Genomic DNA, 19,878 nt, shown 5'->3' with positions numbered 1-19,878 from the left:
GAAGAGAATTTGGATGGTGTCATTCTTGTTCTCTCCGGTGACTATATTATCTGAAGATGGATCCTCTGAAGGTAAGACTGGGTCAACTGCCGCCTCGACCTTTGGAATTTCGTCTGGTGTGGATTCAGATGGTTTATCTTCAATGATAGACGCTTTGGCTGACCACAATGGCGTGTCAGTCGGATTTTCAACTAGTGACGAACTCGGCAAGAGTTTCTTATACCCAGGAGGAAGTCGTAACGGTGAAACCAGACGGTCGTCCAAAACTCTTTTAGCCTCGTCTAAGAAGGGACAACGGTGGACGACGTGATCGCCTTCACACAGTTTACAAGGAAATTTACATTTTCCTTTTTGTCTAGGGGCTTCACTTTCACTAGTTGACGGTGTATTTTCAACATGATCATCAAAGGTTGATGACACCAGATTGTGCAAATAGGAGACCAGTCCCTTAAGATCCGAGGGATGCAAGGACAATCTCGATGATAGTGGTCTCCTTTGCAAATGACACATGGTGATTTAGGCCTGGACGGTGCAGTGTGTGGATTTTCGCTAGACAATGCCTAGTTGCCCTTTTGCGCCTTTGGCTCCTTCTTCTTTTTCTCTTTCTTCTTCTTCTCCTTCTTCTTCTCGGTTACTTGATTTTTGGCTTTACCAGCTTCATCAAGCGAAGAGGAAGGAGGAGAGGGAGAATTGGACGAAGTAGAAGGTTGGGGGGCAACTCTGGTATCGTTTAGTTGCTGATTTGATTGTTCAGGAATCACGGTGTTCTGAACGACAGAGGTCAAGAAGAGCCATACGGGTAAGACGATTGTCAATCCTAGAAGCGACAATGTGGCCATATGGGGTGCACGAACATCTCCCCAAGAGGAGAAAGGACTAGGATTTCCTCCAAGGGGGAATCCTTGATTGGTGGACTCCATTTTTCTCAACCTAAGACCAACATAGGAAAGGTGATGTTTATTCTAATTAAAATAAATTTTAGACGCTTTGACACAACTTGTTTTTTCAATTTTTAAGAGTCGAGAAAAAACAAAAGATGACTCTAGTCGCCTTCGATTTTTAATGAGCTTGAAGTGACAAGTGCTCAGATGGACCTTTTCCTTTAAGGAGTCTGGAAAGGAATGAAACAGACAACTCTGGAAATCTAGACAGAGGGATTACCAAACCAATCGCAAAACTGCAGAATACTTTTTACGGTATGGCAATCACTCTTCCTGAATGCTGTGTTCAGTGCATTGCGATCGATAGGGCGGCAGACACGGCTTCCTATGGATAAAAGATAAAGCCTATTGTGGTCTCCCAATATATACTCGACGGTACGTGGGAGCACAAGTCCGTACTGGCACTTATCATCTCAAAGTGGAGGAATCACCCAACCAGCAATGAAAACAATAGTTACCAGGCTTTACGATGTCGGAATACGTCTCTAGCCTAGACTTCTAAATGTTGTGCGTTAGGTTCCAAAGCGTTTTTAGATTCATTAAATTTATTTTACAATTGATCTTGCTTAATAAATTTGCCTTTCAGGTTCACCGCGTGATGTAGATATACAATTCCTAAAATGCAATCTAAGATGATAAACAATTGTTTAATCTTCTTTTTGCAATGAAAATCCTAGCTACTAAGGAAAGAGAGATGATATTCTTTCAACATAGAGCAGAGAGCACACACTATATGCACTGTCCTAAATCAAACCAACAAACAGTCTAAATGCAAATGCACATGCATGTATTTGTTTTCAGCCTTCTTAATGTGTGAATGATAAAAAGAAAGCTAAGTGCAAATCTGAATTATTTTTCAAAGCGACATTACTAACAAGTTTCTTTTCAAGACAAAATGAAGACAATGACGACACTTTGTGATTTGGAATTGAAAACTTACTTTCGACTCTTGAAAAACTATTAATTCAAATCAAATACAAGAGTAACAGTGTAATCAACTATCAAGAACAATCAGATTCTCTTCTATGACTGAAAACGACACTTGCAACACTTCCAAATCAAGAAACGATAGTTCAATTATGCTACTTCTTTGTAAAAGACAACTGAAAATGGATCACAATACATAAAAACGTTTACAGTTCTTTGCATAATAGAGGCAGAATAATGGCAAAGAAGGGGGTTTCCAACATAGGCATACTGACTACAGACATCAAAACTCCTGAATAGAGCTGAAAAGAGTGAAAAAACCAAAGTCTACAGGCAAAATTAGCCCTTTCTGATCAGCGCACCTGTTACACAGGGATTCCAGTATGCATCCCACCTACAGCACACGGGAAGTGCGATGCATACTGAGATCCTTGAAGAGAGGGTGCGATGGTACAGTGCGAGACTTTTGATCCAGTTCTTGATCACAGTTTGCAGTACAGTTCAGGGATTTAGGCCGAGAAAGTGGTAATCAGTAAATAAATCATAGGAGTAGATCTAAGGAGGTTACTAGAGCCACCATAAGGGCAATTAGAGAGCTTGTAAATCAATTGTTCAGTTCATAAACAAAACCCGGAGATAGACTGAAGTAGCATTGATCTACTTTGCACTTGCATAGCAAATGCAGTTCGAAGGCTAGCTGGCTTGACTTCAGGCTCTGTCTGTAAGTTTATAAAGCAAACAAATATAGACAAACAAACAATCTATTCGCTCCCTAGCGGAGTCGCCATTTTGTTATCGGGAAATCTAGTGTCTATGTAGAGCTGCTAGTCCCACTAAGGCTGGTATCTACCTTAGAAACAAACAAAATAAAACCACTTTTGTTTTCCTTTATGAGAAGTAGATAAGAGGGGAAAGAAGGAGACCAACCTCTTTCTTGCGCTTGGCTCCTTACTTGATTCCTCTCCCTTCTGATAGATCTTTGCCACTCGCTTCCTCGTCTACCCAGCTTCAAAGAGCACCTGTAGAATCAAAGCAGCATAACACTATCCAAGAACATAGATCTACCATCATAAACAATATAGGACCAGATATATATTGACCACACAAATGCATATATCATCAATCATACAAGAATGTGGAGGAAAAATTGAATAGCTTTATTAATAATCAAGAATAGCAAAGAGGATTACAACCAATTGTTCTGACACAACGTCATCCTCTCAGCAAGAAAGCCCTTCTTCACCTCATGAAAAGCTTAGATCACCCAACACTATGATGTTACACCAAGAAACCAGCAGCGCTTCCTTACAAGATACAAAATTCCGGCCTCTGGATCTCTGGGATGAGGGATCCATATATAGATGTTTGCAAGGTGGGTGAGTCAGCTTTTGAGATTTGATTAGTGTCCTCTCTCTGATAGTTCTTGATTCCACTTGGAGGTTGATGATCTCTTACTCATCCTTGGGCGAATGTAGAGAGGCAAGTGTCACAGGAGAAGTTTTTGGAGATTCCATGATCCTCCACCTCACAGATTGACCCTGCCATTTGTCCACTCTCGCCCATCACACCCCATAGAAGGGATTTTCAGTATGCATCGCACCTCTCGTGTGCATTTAGGTGGGATGCAGCACACTTTGACCATCGAGCAGGTGAGATGGTCCGGTTTTGACCAGTTCTGAGTAGTTTTTCATGGAGAACTTCAGGGAGATGATGTAATCAACTGACCTTGTTCTTTTAGGGGTTGGAACAACACTTTTAGGGACTTAAGAGCCGTTGGTTTATGGAAATTTATGATTGGGGTTGCAATGCCCAAAAATGTCTATAACATCTTTGAAAAGCCTTGAAATTCCAAAAATTTTCAACCTTGGCATTAAAAGATAAAATACTTATAACTTTTTTCAACCATAGCATTAATGACAAAATATCATGACTCAGAAAAACATTAAATTTTGACAAATTTTAAACCATGGAATTAAAACCAAATATCATGACTACAAAAAACCTGAAGTTTTCAATATATTTCAACCATGGAATTATGGAAAAAAATGAACCCTTGAATGAAATATTCGTTATACTAAGAGTAATTTATTTTTTAAATGCTAAAAATATAACTATTTTAAAATCTTAACCTAAGACAACTTGACACATTGCAACGAAAATTTAAAAATCAACCATTAAATTGATATATAGTTTAGGTGAACTAGACCCGTTGCAACAAAATCTTAAAAATCAACCATTAAATTGACACACTATGAGAACAAACTTGATCCATTATAATAAAAACTTTAAAATTAGCTATTAGATTGACACATAATGAGGCCGGGTTACATGAACATTGCACAAAAACAAAAGAAAAGAAAAAAAAAGAAAAAAAAAGAAAAGAAATTAGATAAATAAATAAAAATGAAAAATGCAAAACAAAACAAAAATAAAAAAATTGAATAAAATTAAAACTAAACTAGAGCAAAAACAAAAGGTAAAAAGAAAAGGTTAAAATAAATAATAACTAATAAATAAGAGACTATATGAAAACAAAAAATTAAAATTAAAAAACCCAAAAAAATAAATCAAACATAAAAAAGGTTTAAAAAAACAAAATTAACTTATTAGAAAAAAAACAAAATTATATATATATATATATATATATATATATATAAAACACATAATTATAAAAACTAAAATAAATTTAATAACAAAAAATAAATAAAGAAAAAAAAAACAAAATGAATAATTAAAAATAAACAAATAAAAAAAGGCAAATTAAATACCAATTATTTGTTTTTTAAATGTTTAAATAAAAAAAAGTAATTATAATAAATATCGAGTAAAAAAAATATTAAAAAAACTTTAAAATGAATTAAAGAAAAATCATAAAAAATAATTAAAATAAATATGACAAAAATAAAAATAAAAAATAAAAAACATTAAAATAAAACTAAAAAACATTAAAAAAAAATACAACAAAAATTTGGAAAATAATAAAAAAACATTATAACACATTAAAGAAACAATAAAATAAAATTTGAATTAAAAAAATTAAAAATAAAATTAAAATTAAAAAAAAAAAGTTTGGCCCCTTGCCCCAACTGGCGAATATCAATTACAGTGATCGTTCTACATCAGTCAGGGGCCTAGGGACCACCGCAAGGGCTGACGGAGGGGCATTGAGGCCAACACCGCCGACCCTTGTGGTGGCCCTTAGGCCCCTGGATGGTAGAGGCTGATTCCTAGAATCGACCCTCAGTTGGCAAAGGCTTATTCCCAGAATATAACCCTAGTTGGGAGGGGTCGATTCTTAAATGAACCTCTGGTAGCTAGGGGCCACTGCAAGGGCTGATGGAGGGGCCACAATGCCCACTTTGTTGGTCCTTACAACAACTCCTCGGCCCCCGTCTCGCAGAGACTGATTCCCAGAATCAACGTTTGCCAGTTAAGGGCCCAAGGGGCCAATTTTTAGAAATATATATATATATATATATATATATATATATATATATATTTATTATTTATTTTTAAAATTTATTTTATTGTTTTTTTTCAAATTGTTTTTTTTAATGTTTTCCAAATTTTATTTTATTTTTTCATTTCAATGTTGTTTAATTTTTTTTCTTATGTCTTTCTACTTCTTCTTCTTCTTTCTTTTTTTTTTTTTTTCTTTTTAAAGTTTATTGTTTATTGTTTTTGTTTTTATATTGTATGTTTTTGTTATTTTTACTTCATTTTTTTAAAGCTTGGCAGGTCCTTCTTTTTCTACTTTTAAACAACAAATTTAGAACACATATGTGAGATAGGTGGCCTCAACTTGCCCAGTGGGAAACCAAGTCTGTTGGCCACCTATCCTTGTTATAAGCCATCCAAAAACAGTGAAGTATCAGTCGTTTTAACCAAGCTAGATAAGTATCAGTTTCATGGTAAGATTCTATGTGTCTATCTATCATAAGCACACATATTTTAAAGTAAATGCTACCCATAAAAAAAAAGACGTCGAGGTAATTGGCTATTCTTGCTGTTCTTTTGAAGCTGACTCGACCAATGCCGGTCCTTGGCAAAGTTACCAGGCATCTCAGCTAGTTCGATGATGCAAGGGATGTGCCTTTGAATTCTGTCTAGGCGAATGTCCTACTTGTGAAGATGAAATTGAATTTGCTACAAATATTTTTTATAGTTAGGCATGTCCTGGAGAGTCAGTGCCATCCCCACTAATATTTGCTCCATCGCCTTCCCCATAAGGCTCTTCATAAGCCAGTATAGATAAAGGGTCTATTTAAACTGGGTTATTTTGCCTCTGGTATTCCCGGGATCCGAGATTACAGTCTGCCAGTTCTCCATCTCCTCCTCGGATTCGCCTTCCTGTTTAATTTCCCCCTCCCATTCTTCCAACAACTTGTGTATGCCAACATCCGTTCCCTCCCTATAGACCGTTGCAGCTTCGCTGATGAGGTGTTCTACTAGTTTTTGACCTCTTCTTGATTTCGAGGTGCTCAAGCCATTTTCTCGTCCAGGCTCCGTCACACGTCTTCTGCGCCCTCTTCCTCTTGCCGGTTGAGCCATCTCCACTTTGTCCACTCCCTGTTCCAAGGCACAATGAGTTAACCTCTGGTGTTGCATTTCAATACCACTGTTATTATTATTCTTTGGTCTATCCCTAAATATTTCGGAGATAGATGCAGGTTGGGTGACATCCTTTTCAGGGAACGAGGCTAGTCATCTTTCCCTGTCATGCTACTCTCTGTTCCCTTCCCCATGCCACTCATACATAGTTCGGTTGACCCACCCCTCATGCGGCCAAGCAAGAGTGCCCCTACCCAGGTGAGCCTTCCCATTCCCCTCTGCCCAGTCAAGGGTTCCCCAACAAGGTTGAGCCTTCCCATGCCCCTCTATGCAGTTAAGCTGCGCTGCTCCTCTGCTTTCCCTCATGCCTACACTTCCCCATTGCATTGCTTCTACCACTCCACCTGCATAGTCATGCGAATTCACTCTGCTACTCTCAAGAGAAGCTTCCCATCTACTTTCCCAGTCGACACTCAGGGCTCTCAAAGCCAGACCACATCCAACCCAAGCCTGCGGTGTTCTCCCCGGCTAGCCCCCCAGTTCCCCTCCCCTGGCTTCTCCCAAACCCCCCATCCATAAACAAACAATGTTGCCATAGCAAGGGGATTGCAGGACCAAGAAACATACCCGAATACGCTCCACTGATGCCGTCGATGGTAGCTCTGCCTGCTTGCTCCAGTGCTCCAACTCCCACCAACGTTCGCAGCAATGCGGTTATCCCTCTCCCGAATTGCCTTAACTCCACAATCTAACCTACCATATCCTTTCCCCTATCCTTCCTTACATGCATCGCCTCCCACCTTGTCCTTGCCATGCCCGCCACCTTTCCTATCTCCTCTGCCAGTATGCATGTGGGAGGCCACCGCACCCATCACCATGAGCGTGTGGGGGGCAGTGGAGGGTACCCTTCCATTAATCCTCATAACTAACATGACTGTCTACTGTCCTTTCCAACCTCCAATATGCACGTCGATCAGGGTATTTTTACTTCAAATTTCATGTGAATCGTTTTATTTAGAAAAAAATAATTCAAATGTCATTATCTTTGGATATAAAATTAATAAATATTTCATAAAATTTACTAATTTTCCAATTTTTTTATTCAATTTTTTTCATAAAAATCATTAATTTAGCATGTCATTTTTAACAAAAATGTTTCGAAATACATATTTTTTTAAGTATATCTATATGAAAAATGTTTATTTTTTGTCGAGTGTTTAAAATTGTTATTTTTTAGTGACAATTATTTTATGTGTATTGAAGTATCGATCAATGATATATAAATATATAAAAAAATCTTAACTTCAAAATATTAATTTTATTATTTTGTTTTAGCTTTGCAAAAAATATAAAAAATTTCATTATAAAAAAATATTGCAAAGAAAAACAAAAAGTACAAGTTAGGAAAACCATTAGAAAACAAATGTCTTAGGATGAAAAGTAAAAGAGGAATAAGACAACTTAAAAAATGGTTAGATAATCAACATTTATAAAAAGTGCATACTTAGGACATAAGAAAATTTAGTTAAAAATATGCCTAAAAAAACATTGATGTTACTTTTGAAATCCAAATGAAAATTGGCAACAGTTTCAAAAAATTAGCCATACTTAATATATCAAAAAAATTTAAAGTGTCAAAAATAAGCCCCCAAAAAAGGGGTTGATGTTGCATCATCATTTTTAAAAATTGACATGAAAAGCACTAACATTTAAAAAAAAAGATGCATACTTAATACATACCAAAATTTAAAGTGTCAAAAGTATGATAAAAAAAGGTGTATTCTGAATCAACACTTTTCAAAATCGGATGATTTTTTTTCTACCTAAAAAAATCGAGAACTAGGTATAGTTCTCGTTTGATAGTTTACTTTGTTCGATGTGTACCCCAAAGAAACCCTCATGAATAGTCTGAATGCTATTAAAGAAGACCAAAAAGGCTTCGGAGAGATGATTGTCCTTTACAAGGAAAGGATATCATGAAGTTATATGAAGATCATTTTGAACTCTTGTTCATGCTAAAGCGCATGTTTAAGGAAGTACGAAAATTGGATTATGAGCCAGTAACAACTTTGGAAGGACACATCTTGGATGCATAAGCACGTGACGTCCCAATGGGCAATGAATGAAGAAAACATGTCAGGTTTGTACAAGTTAGCTATTCAAAAGGGATTTGCACTGATATTACAAGGGATGTCAACATAGGCAGGTTACAACTCAAGACCTCCACCACAAAAACAAGCACAACAATAGGTGCAACTTCAGAAGTTAGCACTGACATTGATGGGACCACTGGCATTGTCGACAGGTCAACCACAGTAGCGCCCGGCTCAAGAAACACCCAACATAGAGAGAGAAGGTCCAACACATAGCCAATAGAGAGAATGAAGATTTATTATAGCTAAATCTAAAGGGACCGACTCTACAACTAGAAAATCCTTCAAGATGCTTCTAGAAGAAGTTGGTTATACTACATCTAGAAATTTTGTAAAGAATCTTGGCGGGTTTTCAAATACCACTAGTGGTTTAGGGTGAGGTCTTGGTTCTTGAGTTCCTATATATGGATAAATTCTAGGCTATAGGGAAACTTTGTCAAATTTGTTTTTGGAGTTGTTGGGAGGTTTGAAGCTATTTAGAGAATCCACAATAACTCTTGAGTTGTGTGTCTTTTTTCATGTAATTTCATCTACCCACCTCATTTTTTAAACTTTGCTACATATGAATACAATTTTATGCAATTTTCGTAGCATTTTGTGTTGTAAATTTTATTTGTTATAATGATGCTATATAATTGTTAAACTGAAGTGAGTTCTATCATCGATATGATGGTTTACATTAGTTTTGCAAATTTTATCAAGGCTGCTTGAAGAGTATCTTGATGTCCTTGATAGGTTTTATGAGGGTTTTAAAATAGATTATAAATTTCAAGAATATTGTGTTTTCTAGTAGTTGAATTCTTAATTGTTCAATTATTGGCCAAATTTTGATAGGTTTAAAGGATTTATAAATTGCTCCTCTAAACTTGCTAAGATTTGTTCTCCATTTTTCCTACCTTTAATTTTTCCAAACCACTCATGCCAAACCCAAGGGTCATGAATGTTTGAACTTGTGATTTATAGAAATGCAACCCTACAAAATTTTATTAATGGCACACAATTTTTCCCTTAACCCTCATTCTCAAAATAGATTTGTAATTTAACATAAATCTACGCTAAATTTGAATATGATTCATGAATGCTTTTGGTACTTTCTTTGAATACATGTGATGAATGTTGAATGTAAATGGTGTACAAATTTTCAAGCTTACAATAATATTAGTAACTAATGTGTTATATATGAGCATGTGGTAGTTTAGGTATCGATGTGAAATCCCTCTCCTTATCAGTCGAGCCAGTGGTCACTAGCACCTCTTTATTTAGAGCATGACGCTGGCTATGACATATATAAGACTGAATTCAAGACGTCCCTGAAGAAAAGGCCTCTGGAGCACTGTAGAGGGTCACGGAAGCTTCCCTGTCAGGTAGGCAAGATCCTCTGTGAATCCAAAAATAGATACACAAGAAAAAAGATTTAGATAGTAATTCAATGGTTGTGATACTTCTTCATCTTACTTTGTTTTCATTTGCAAATTTATATGAGAAACTAAAGCACACGATCCTTCAACTTCAAACTCCACTTTTTAAATAGTAATAAGATTCAAAACAGAACAATATAGTCATTTCATAACCACTTCTTCACAAGAAAAATATTAATATATCGTCTTATTTGCTACAACCTCCAATCATCAACATTTGCTTATTAAAGGTTTAGGCCAAGCATGAATTAACTAGAACATTGAGCCTATAAATAATAGAAATATGCTTAGCAATATCCGAACATTTGTTTATTAAGGTTTTAGGCCAAGAATGAATTAACTAGAACATTGAGCCTATAAATAATAGAAATATGCTTAGCAATATCCGAAACAATGATAGATGATTTTATGTGCCGATTTAAATAAAATATCATTAACGAAGTATGAAATTAAGACAAAATTTAGATGATCCCATTCTTTACACTTTGCACAACGTAATGTGACTCCGGGGCCTAACAAGTTGAAAATACCAATGATAAATGATATTTTAGAAGATATTAGATACAAATGTCAAAATCATGGGATCAACATGCTGAGTAGAAATGAAAAGGGATACGAAAAATGTTATCAAAGTTATTTGGTTTATAACATTTAGCGAACACATGATACCGTTTTATTTGGATGGATGTATTGGCATAAATAAATATTGATATTTGCGATATTAGATGTATGTGCACATTATTCTATGGATTTTGAAAGTAAACCCCTTACTACTAAAAGAGTTTATACTTTGATTTTTTTTTGGTGAAAACACTTTCGAGGAGGTGTACCATTGCAAATAAGTGGTTATTAACATCCATTACAATTTAAACTAGAACTGTAATGAGTTTATATTTTGATTTATTTTGGTGATAATACTTGTGAGGAGGTGTAATTTTGCAAATAAGTAGTTATTTTTTTTTCCAAGGAAAAAAACGGTAACTTTTTATTAAAAAGATAATGAAAAGTTACACTAGCAGATGCAATGAAGCATTCTGTATGCAGCCACAAGGGCCCGAGTGCTTTCGCACCCCACGCAACGTTAGTGAACTAACGTGCACAAAGAATAAGAAAAGAGAAGAGAGGAATGAGAAAGAGAGGGGCAGAAAAACTGAAAAACGGCAGTGAGTAGGACTCACGCATCAGGTTTTTCTCCCCTTTTTCTTTTCGACCTTACGCCACTCTCCTTGAGAGGGCTCGATCGAAGCAATAACTAACTGTGTCTCTGTATTCTGTGGACCGGGTTCTTTGTCTGAATCTGAAGTGTCTGAGTGGTGGTGCCGTTTGATGCCTCCTGTACTAGGATCCATGCGTGTCTCCACTGCCTTGTTGTCTGATGAAATTCCTTTCTGATTCTCCATTTCTTGAGCTACCTCAGTTTTCTCTGTTGGGAGTTCTTCCTCAGCTGCTTCCGATTCTTCGTCCTCTGAATCTGGGGGAGGAAAGTGCCATCCTTTTCTCTGCTTCCCTTGCTGCTTCTTTTTATTCTTGGCTTCTGGACATGAGCTTTGTAAGTGTCCTGTCTGCCTACAGATCCTACATCTGAAAGCGGTGTTTTCATAATATAATACCTGCAACCAGTTTTGTTGTTTGTAAATCAAACTTATATTTTCCGGCAGCCCTCTACTCAAATCTACTTCCACACAGATACGTGCGTAGGTGTAGATCCTTTCATCGATCCTTTCCAGATCTGTTTTGATGTATCTCCCTATGCTGTTCCCAATGCCCTCCAGCACTCGTTCATCCCAAAAGTGCAAAGGGAGATTGTGAAGTCTAACCCAGACTGGCATTTTAGTTACAGTCATTTTATTTGGATCGAAATCAGGGAACCATGGGGTCACAAACAGCCCCGACGTTCCCCAAAACCATGGCCCGGCACTGATGACTGTATCTCTGACTTCCTTGGATGTAAATCTTACTATGAAGAAACCCTTTGAGCATAAATGAATATCACATTCCATGGTCCAGCTGGTGAAGATCCAATGGAAAAGATCCATAGGTTTGGGCCAGAAATTGTTGAAACGACAAATTAGAGCTTGCGTTTCATAGGACTTGACGAAATCATCAAGCCCTGAAGAATCTAAATTTAACGCTGGGGTTTGCTCTGACTGATCCACTATGTATGGCTTGGGCATGTGTCCGCCTTGATCTGGAGCGAGCCCTGAATTCCTGCTGCCCTGTAAGATGTTTTTGTAGGATCCCTTTGGTTGCTGCTGGGCTGCAGTTTTTTTTCCTTTGTTCCCCCCTGAGGGGTTTGTTTGTCCCTGAGGCAGAGCCCCCCCTCTTAATCTGAGATTTAAGGTAATGGTTGAACCTGGCCCAATCTCGTAACTTTCCAACGATCTACAGTCCTGAAGGGACCACCTTCCACTGACCAGGTGCTGGGCCTGAACTGGGTATCCCATTTCTGCCCTTATTTGATTTTTCAGATGCATGGAGGTGTCTTCTGCATGAACCCATACTAAACGAGTTTTCCCCTGAGGGGGTTTAATCAGAATCTGAAAACAAGTATTTGTTACCTGCTCTGGCTGATGGCGTAGTTTCAGATCTGGCTCCGTTTTGGTTCGTTTTCCTTTATGCATGACTAGATCTGCAGAAACTCTGCCCGATCTAGGGTTGATGTCATCGTTCTGCCGCCTGGGATCAAGCTGTATTCCCAGATCTGGCCTCCTATTACGCAGATCCCTCCAAATGTTGGCTCGTTTTTGGATTCGGAGTTCCATTTCCAGGGCAGCGGCATCGATCCCATAGACTGCACTGACCGCCGCTCCAAGATCTCGCTCTCCCCGAAAAAGGACTTCCAGATCAGACCATAGCAGAGGTCGATCTGTCAATCGGACTGTAGGGGAGTGCATTACGCTGGATCTATGAACCGACCCTCGGATCATTGGCACTGGTGCCTGGACAGAGCTCGACGGCGGTTTCTTGGACCATTGGTTTGCTTGATCTGCGTCACAAAGTTGCAGATCTGAGTTCTGTCTTGCAAAAAATTTCATAGCTCCTCCATTCCTTTTGCCAGGACTGAGATTGACCCTTCCGCTTCCTCCATTGTTGCCTGAGCCAGCGCCATCGCAGAGCTCGGCCGCGTAAACCCTCGCCATCGCTCGTTCCGTCCTATCTCTCCGCAAATAAGTAGTTATTAACATCAATCACAATTTAAATTAGAACTATAATGTTGACAAAAAATTAGAACTATAATGTTGACAAAACAAAATATGGATTAAAAAAGAGATACAAATAAAAACAAATCTACACTTTATTTGTGTAAATTATTTTAATGGTTGTGAAGGGTAGGCTTGTAGTCTCCCATGTGAGAGTTAACGCAAAATTAGGAAAATCCAAATTTTTCTTATAAATTTAAAATCAAATGTAACACTATAGACTCCACATTCTTGATAAATGTGGGATGTACTTTGGTGGAATTGAAATTTGTGATTAGATTTTGAGAATAGAAGCATAATTATTCAAATTTAACAAAGATATAATATTATTCCCTTGTTTCATTAATATAATAAATAGCCATCATATACTCACTAGATGCTGGCTTGAATTAAAAAACATAAGTTTTGAAATATAAAAAAAGAGCAAAGCTCACTCTAGTTTGGATGTCTCTTGAAATAATTTGATTCTTCAAAAATGACCCATCTCAACTTTTTTCCATAAAATTTGAGTTTCCCCTTAAATTTGAACTTGAAATAAAACAAAAAAATAAACCTCCACAAAACAACTAATCTACACGTCATAAGCAAATACAACATTAACCTTTTACCATTCCAAAAAAAATAGAAAATAAAACTATTCCTGACAATCAATCAATGAAAATCTCTTAACTTCACAATTAAGCAATGAACCTCTCTTAACTTTAAATAAGATATAAAATTAGCATCACATTTGGTGAGATATATTGTGTATGAAAATATATATATATATATGAAAATCTTCTCGGGCATTTTTTTTAAATATTATTATTCGATTATTTTTAAAAGGAAATTTGGAAAACATTTTAAATATGTGAGAAATTTAAATTTAAATGAAAAGCAAGATAAACATTATCCTCACTCTATATATAGATATATATCTTTTTTTTTTTTCTTACCCTATCATATACTTATATACCTATATTCATTATGTTATATGGGTCAATAAATAATGTTCATTAATATCTGCTTAACTAATCTTCATATTGAAGACTGAACTCCCTGGTACTTATGCTTGAATATTACCGGTTTGGTGGGTAGATTTTGAGTTTAATAAATACTTATTTGTATATTTTTGATAAATTTTTGAGGATTTATAATAAGTTTAATTCGATTAAGTGGTTAGTTTGTTAAAGAATTATAAGTATAATTTGAGTGTATTTAATAATTAAAAATATATTTTTTAAATTAAAATTGATTTGAATATATACGTTTTTATAAACTTTAACACATAAATTACACACATACGAACAATTTTATTAGTAAAACACAGGAAAAGGAGGATTTAAAATAGCATTATTGTGCCATTGAAAGATGATAAGTTTTAAATCATAAAACACTAATTCCTTCCAAGCCCCTTCATTAAAAATGGAAATATTCAAATAATGGCAAAATATTAGCTTGCCTAATGACACTGCAATGAGCTTGAGCAGCAGATCTGATCATTTTCCTTTTCTGGAGTGAAAAGCGTACACATACTTGGAATTTTATTTCTTAATGCGTTCTGTCTCTATTGATTAGGTTTTCGGTGAGTCAGATAACTAAGGATAGTCCAGCCATTATAACAATAGCTCCGGAAACCGCAACATTAATTGTGGTGCCTCCATTTGACCGGGGCTGGGGCGAATTAGAAACAGTAGTAGCGGGTGCGGGTGTTGATGGGATGGCCGAGGCTGGCGGACTGCTAACGGTACTGCCTGGGGATCCACCATTGCCGGGCGCGGCCGCCTGAACGTCAATGGCCATCTTCATACCGCCGGCGCAGTGCCCGGGCGTTCCGCATATGAAGTACATGTTGCCAGGATTCGATAGCGGGATCTGAGTGTTGCCATCGGTGAAGGATTGCAGAGCGTTGCCCGTCTGACAGGAGTCGTAGTCTGATTTGCTTACCGCCAACACGCTATGAAGCGACGAATATTGGAAATCTGCGAAATATCACCACCTCACAAAAGTGAAAAGCAAGCCACAAATATTAATTATAATAACCTAATTATTATTGTTGTTGGAGATGATCTATAATAACCTAATTATTGTTGTTGGAGATTTTAACCTAATGCATTTGAACATTCCATTTCTTTGGATGGATATATTATCCATTATAATCTGATAATCTTTGATATGAATGGAGTATCTATTTTAGAGGGATCAAATCTATTAGATAGCAGTTTTCTCGTGGAAATTTTTAACAATAATATAAGTATTTATTCTGGACGGATTAAATCTATTAGAAAATAGTTCTTTAGTAAAAATCTCAATATGAATAACTCTGCAGATCACTCATAAACTAATTACTGATTTACTTACTAAGCACGTCACCCACTGCGAACGACTTGCCCTGCACCCAAGAATTCAAATCAGTGGTGGTGTCCCATCCCGTACCGTCTCCCACCATATACTGTGTCGCTGCACAGGGCATAACCAGCACTATCGCCATGGCAATTGAAAGAACACCTATTGCTGCTACGTCCATGTCGTTTTCCTTTTCCGCAAATTTTGCAGAATTAGTCAGTCTACGATCCTGCAATAGAATCCTGTAACAAGAAGAGAGCTTTGAACTAGTTGTGAGGATGGAGAAGCGAGGGTCCAAGGTATATATAGGAGAAAGGAATATCGATTTTCTTAATTAAATTAAACCCGCCCTGCTAAACATTGCAGACATTTCACCCTAACTAATCTGACATCGGAAACTGTTCCTTTTCTCTTTTGTCTTGTGATAAGCGATTGTGGGTTTGTCCGTTTGGTATGTTAGGTTACACCTAAGCATTCAGGTGGTGGGTGAAATAAAAAGGTTTTGTACGTTCCCTTTTTCATAAATTATTTGATAGATTATTATTTGATATGGAGCTGGTTGCTCCTCTTCTGTCCAAGGAATAAAATAATGCAGATGGTATACACAGAACTCAGTTGACCGTTCCCATAATTTAATAAAGCTTTAAAGCCAACCACTATATTCTATGCTTGAAGGACCCTTAGGGCCAGTTCTATGATTCTCCATTACTGGATTAGTTCGGAAAGGTTATTCTTTTGGTCGTTCAGTATCCCGTGTACGTTTGGCTGTTTTTTTTTGTCAACATCGGGCTCATGTTTTGTGGTGGAATTTATTACTGCAATAATGTCCTTCTGTATAGATTATGTCAAATATCGAAATTCATATATAACTGAAGTTAAGGTTGTCGGATGGAGATCGAAATTTAAAATAAAATCAATCTTTAAAATATGAAGATAGTGGTAAGTTTCCTTACCGAAAATTTTAAAATGTGGTTGAAGTCATCAGTTCTCCTTTAGTTTTATTAGTTTAAGTCCATAGTTTAATGGGGGATTAAGAGTGAGAATCATTTATGTGATGTTATTGTGCTTTCACGTTGAGATTGATATAATTTTGAAAATAATATTTAGTTATGAAATAATTTTGAAAATAATATTTAGTTATTGAGTAATACTTTTTATATGTATTTATTTAAATTGGCTAGTACGAAATAAGAATCATAATTTATTTCAATTAAAAAAATAAATATGTTTTAAATTAAAATTAAATTTAAAGTAATCACTAAAATGATAATAACATTAAATATATCTAAATTTAAATTTCTTTGATTGATAATATTTAAAAGGAATTTTTTAGGAAATATCACATATTATTTTAGGGCACCCTCCACTATGGTTCATTATGAGAATTGGATCTAACAATAAAAATATATAGTGTGGAGATGCTTCAGAAAATTCAAAGAAAATCAAAATGATAAGTTAAAAAGTAATAATAAATTAAAAAATCAAAATAACAATAAATAAATAAATAACTAAAACGATATTTTTAAAAGACCAATAAATAAATAAAAATAAAATAAATAATTAATTAATTCACCACTACCAAATATCATTAATAAATAAAAAATAAAATTAGAAAGAATAAAAATAGAAATGAATAAATAACAACAAAACTTAAATAATTAGAAATGATTGAAATAAAAAATAAAAAATAAAATATAAAAAATCAAAAACTTAATAAAACAAAATTAAAGAAAATAATAAATTATTCAATTTATTATTATTATAAATATATTTTTATCTTAAATAAAATTCTTACCAATCATATTAATATATATATAATCGTCATATGAGTTCAGTCATTATAATGAAAATTTGTTTTTATTATGGGTTATTAAAAAAGGGGAAGTAGAGTAACGGTTGATTATGGGTTATTTTCTCCCTATTACAAGTAACAATATAAAATTTATATTTTTCATTCACCATCACAATTAGTGTTATTATTAGTCCCTGCCTGGGACTAATAATAATTTCAGCGAGGACAAAATATTTTACCCTAATTTGCGATCGCTTGATCGTTGACCATCAATTAGTTCATCTTTTGACCCAATTTTTTGTCGGCTTAGGTAAATTTAACCAAAGTTTTATATTTGCAATTTCATTCAGTTCAATTTTAACGAAGGTTTTTGGGCTATAAAACATTCGACCCGTTATTGAAAAGTTCACGCGCCCCCATGCAACAAGGTTGGGGTAATTTTATTTCATCGAAAGTAGGGTTCGGGCAAGGTTTTCTAATATCCAGGAAAAAAAATTTATATCCATTTTTTTTAAACAGTAAGCAAAAATTTATAACAAAATTTATTTCGATATAGGTAATGCCACATGGCTAGCTGCATGGCTATCTGCATCATGTAGATCTGGTATCGAACACTAATGCCATTATCTCTGTATTTATTTTAGGACCCTGACGCGTAACCGACGAGGAGGAGCAGAAGAGGAGTAGTTAAGCGCTGAGTTTCTTTTCCCTGCAACTCAAATCAATTCATATTTGATCAGAAGAAAGCATCCCTCCGTTGATGAAAAATTTGGAATATATTTCGGGAAGAGGCTGCTAATGCTGCTTCTAACAGTTTTTGACCGATTCGAGCTTCATTCCGGAAATTATTCGATGTTTTTGATGGTTTAAGTTTTCCCTGTGGATTCACAACTAGTCTTTTACGTCATTTGTTGTTTCTATTGCTTCTGTTACTAAGGTGGTTGTTCAAATTCAACACTCATTTTACCCATTCCTTATCGTTGATATAGATTAGCGGTTGTTGCTTTGGTCGCTTTCAATATTTTTCTCTTGTGAAGTCGAAGACCCGAAGACCCATTTTAGGCATTTGTTATTTCAGATTTGGCATTATTAGGTTCTTCTTGTTATTGGTCTCTTCATTATCTTGCAAACTCAAAGGGTTATTTTAGGAGTTTGTTACTGGAACTTTTTGTTGTGAATCGCAGGACCATCTTAAGTTAAGTGTTTCTTCTTGATGTTATAGCTATTGATGTTTTAGCTCTATGTCGTGAATTCCAAGAAAATCTGTAGTGTTTATTATTGTTTATTGTTTTAGTCTTTTCTTATGAATTCAATGCTCATCCTGGGCATCACTAATTGTTTCCCGAATTGGCAACTAAGATTGTAAGGCAGCTTACGGAGAAAGATGCAAAGAAGCATGGCACCAAAAAGAAGCACCACAGCATGGCATAAGAATTTTTGAGGCAACTCTTTCTCTGGTACGCTTTCTGCAACCTTGAGTGATATATATTACTTGTACCCTACACAATCAGTAAAATAAATATCTCAAGTACCGGAAATCTCAAGTACGCTTTCAGGTAATCTTTCTGCAACCTTGAGCGATATATAATGAATATGACAATATAAACAACAAATATATCTAGGAAGTGCAATAGATTCCAGGTTATGCAATAGATTCTAAGTTACAGGCTAAGTTATTTGTTGGATTTTCTATTACATGTATACTGCAGTTAAAAAATAGTAGGAAAATTTTATGTACCTTGAAGAGATTATTGATCCGGCCTTGAGTTTTATCCGCAACACTTGCAGGTTTCGGCACTTGAGTCATACCCACAACACTTGCAGGTTTCGAATGAATCACCATCTTCCCACCAATGAACCTTATGCGCTCAGGTTTTTTATGTAGGTATTTAGACTAAAAAATAATGGTTGAAAACATGCCTGAATTTTTCTTTTCCTATTTTCAGAGTCATCAGGCCTACCACATCCACACCCCTTGCTGGTTGTAAGCTTTGTACATGTCCAACATCCTGCGAGTTGGGTTTTCAGGGATCCCGGTCAGCAAAAATACTGATGTTCTAAAAATGATGAGTGGAATTACGAATTGGCGATGGCATACCAGAGTAAAATATAGGATTGGAGTAAAATAGAGGATTGGAGAGAGGGATCTTAATGCAAAACAAGGAAGCTGATAGCAGTGGAGGGAAGAAAATGATTGTGTAGTGCAGGCGAATTTGTAAAGGCAAGTAGGGTGGAATAGTGCCTGCATTACCTCACTTCCACCTACTCCTTTGCAGGCATGTGACCAACGTAGCATCTTCCTGTCGCAGGTAACATACCACCAACAAACAAACAATAGGGGGGAGATGAGCGATGGAAGGAAACAGAGGACGGTGGACACATGGAAACAGATGTCGAGAAATGGTGGGAGACCGCGATGGCAGTGGTGGCCGGAGATCTGACGAGTTCGACTACCTAGAAAGTAAAAAGGTCATCTTCACGGCTTAAAACATACAATTTTATTAACATTTATTGTCATTCTAAAATGGCACCTCCATGACGGGCATAGACTTAGAGAAACCATGAATGTTC

At 36.0% G+C, this 19,878-nt stretch overlaps 1 pseudogene across 1 annotated transcript; it reads right to left on the bottom strand.

The window, feature by feature from the left end:
• Positions 1-14,759: 14,759 nt before the first annotated feature.
• Positions 14,760-15,754, bottom strand: LOC149266697 (mavicyanin pseudogene; annotated as a pseudogene). Its single transcript, XR_016255253.1, has 2 exons — positions 15,531-15,754; positions 14,760-15,151 (listed from the first exon to the last, which is right to left on the bottom strand). The product of XR_016255253.1 is annotated as a mavicyanin pseudogene (transcript).
• Between the last annotated feature and the right edge of the window lie 4,124 nt (positions 15,755-19,878).

The sequence above is a fragment of the Pinus tabuliformis genome, chromosome 6 (genome assembly GCF_031772625.1).
Source record: "Pinus tabuliformis cultivar Carrire ecotype Pingquan chromosome 6, CPIR1, whole genome shotgun sequence".
NCBI classification, from domain to species: domain Eukaryota; kingdom Viridiplantae; phylum Streptophyta; class Pinopsida; order Pinales; family Pinaceae; genus Pinus; species Pinus tabuliformis.
The sequence above is the reverse complement of the archived record's forward strand: the minus strand, read 5'-3'. Positions and strand labels throughout refer to the sequence as shown.